The sequence below is a fragment of the Trichosurus vulpecula genome, chromosome 7 (genome assembly GCF_011100635.1).
Source record: "Trichosurus vulpecula isolate mTriVul1 chromosome 7, mTriVul1.pri, whole genome shotgun sequence".
NCBI lineage: Eukaryota > Metazoa > Chordata > Mammalia > Diprotodontia > Phalangeridae > Trichosurus > Trichosurus vulpecula.
This window is the reverse complement of record NC_050579.1, coordinates 20547755-20550317: the sequence shown is the minus strand read 5'-3', so window position 1 is coordinate 20550317 and position 2563 is coordinate 20547755.

Here is a 2563-nt window from a genome sequence, read left to right as displayed (position 1 = left end):
CCTCCCCACCCCCACCCCCGCCCCCAGCAATTCCTATGGCATTTGACTGTATCTCTCTTAATATACTAATCCCATTGCAGCACCTTATATGATGGAGGCTTGGGACTTGTTCCTCCTATATTAGACTATAAGCTCCTTGAGGGGAAGCTGGGCCCTACCCTCCTTTGTATCTCTCTGTGTGGGGTGAGACCACCCACCAGCAATTAATTAAAAGAGTCAGAGGTCTCTCAAATTTAGAAACAGAAAACTTTATTACAATCTCACCAATCGGTAGGGAGAGGCAGGGCCCAGAGGGCAGAACTTAGCTTTATACCCTAACGCAAACAACCCCCACTCTACCACCACCGACCTTTCACTCTCATTGGTGGAGTCCAGGCTCACAATCTTTCAAGAAATCTAACCCATGTACAAGGGAGAAGGAAAAGCTAATTGATCCAATAACAATTCTTAAGAATACTTTTATCCTTACTTGGCGATGAGTGAGATAGTGAGACAATAAAGTGTGAAGACTTCACAGGGAATACATGTATATATATATATATATAAAATGTTTGAGAATCAATATTCAGAGAAAAGGGAAATGGGGTAAGTTTGAGTCCATGAGAATCTGATTACTCAGCCTTTAGGAATGTCTTTTTCTTTTCTCTGAAGTTTTTGTTCCTTCTTCTGGTTCTGGTCCAAGGTTTATCAAATAAGAATAGGGTCACTGTGATCTGCTTTCCTTTACTGTAAAAGAAAGGAGAGGGTCTCCCTCTCCCCTTACCTTATTCTCCTTCTTTAGATTTATAGATGCCACCTCAGCGATAATTATTAACTAGGGGAAGTGGGAGTTGGATTTTTTTTGTGCTTGATTTCCCAGTTCTTTGTTTCAGATTGTAAGTCCGCCTCCCAGCCAATGGTAAGAAGGGACAGAGGCAGGGGGGATTTTCTTGCTTTAGGAGTATATTTATTGATGCTTTGTCCCTCGTACCCTGCCTCCTCCTGCTAGCCCCCTTCTCTCGAGAACTGAATAAAATTTCTTTCTGTTCCCACTCTGAGATGGCTCTTTATTAAAAATTAATTTTTTAAATAATTGGTGAGGGTTTTCCACCCCACACAGCGAGGACACAGTTCAGGTGATTTTAGTAACTTGAAACTTAGGCCGAGCTGTCAATCAGAAGCCCTGAGCCATGCCCAAAGGTCCCCACCCCCATTCATCCCACTTAACTCACAGAAAGGCAGCGATCCAGATTCCATGGGAGGGCTTCACCATTCCACTCATTCCCACAGGACCTCAAGCAGGGCCAGGGGCAGAACAGACAGAAAATGTCTGAAGAATAAATGGATAAATAAATGATTCACTCCCCATTCAGACTTTGTTCATCCCTCAAAACAGAAAGAATGTGGAGGCCCAAGCAATCCCAGCCTACAGTTCCCAGACGTGGAGAGAAGCTGGACCCGGAACAGGGTTGGATCATAGACTGATCTCAGCCTCCTCTTCCTTGCATCTCTCCCAGTAGTCCGGAGGCTGTTACAGAGCTTGGGAGGCCTGAGCAGTTCACCTTTCTTTGAACTTGCCCATTAATTCACTAATCAGGTCTAAGTCATTAATCTATGCTTTCTTTGCCCCCTCTGTATGGTCTTTCCCATCAAAGAATTCTGCCTTTCCCATCCTTTGATTGTTTTCCCAAGGTTATAACAACCTTTGCTTGACTCAGCTGTTTTTTGAGACATCCTTGCTGGCCAGAGCCTCTTCCGCCTCTTTATTGAGTCTCTCCCATTGAGCCAGCCATCTGTATCAATAAGAGAAATATGCCTTGGGTTTGCAGCTAGTAGAGTGCTGGTGGCTATTCCTTTACCCCTAGAAGAAAATCGCATGGGTCTCTTTCCCAAGGGGCTGTGGGCCTTCTGCCACAAAGAATCTGAGCAGGGGTGCTGCAATGGCCTTTTCCTGGGGAGGTAGGAGCAGCCAGGATGCTAAATCCCAGGTCTGGTGCCCCCAGTTTGCATCTACCTGCTTTTAAGAGAGTCCATGTCAACCTTAGCTTGCTCGTTTCTGTTTAGTGCATTTCAATGAAAGACAACAGATAATTATTAAGCCTCCTCTGTGCTCAACTATGTTCTGGGGGATAGAGGGGAAAAAACCCCTGGCCCTGGCCCTGCCCTTGGGAAGTGACCATCTCCTGAGGCCGGTGACTTTGCACAGCCTTCCCTCACTTAAATCCATTCACTTGCATGTCATGGACGGCATCACCTCCCTGATGTCACAATCCTCCTGGAGAATGAAGGACAACCAATATCTCACTGGAGAAAGAAGTCCGAACCCCACGGAAGCTAAATTAAAATGCAATACTGACTGTGCCTCTGTGTGTAGGACTATCAGTGAGCACTGGGTGAGAGGTCAGCGAGGGAGATAAATAGGAGCGAGGCTTCATAGTGGAGATGGGATTGGAGCTGGGCCTTGAAGGATGGGAAAGATTTGGAGAGGCAGAAAGGAAGGAGGCAGACATTCTTTCAGGGCAGCTAAACGGTACAGCGGATACAGCACCAGATCTGGAGTCAGGAAGGCTCACCTTTGCGAATT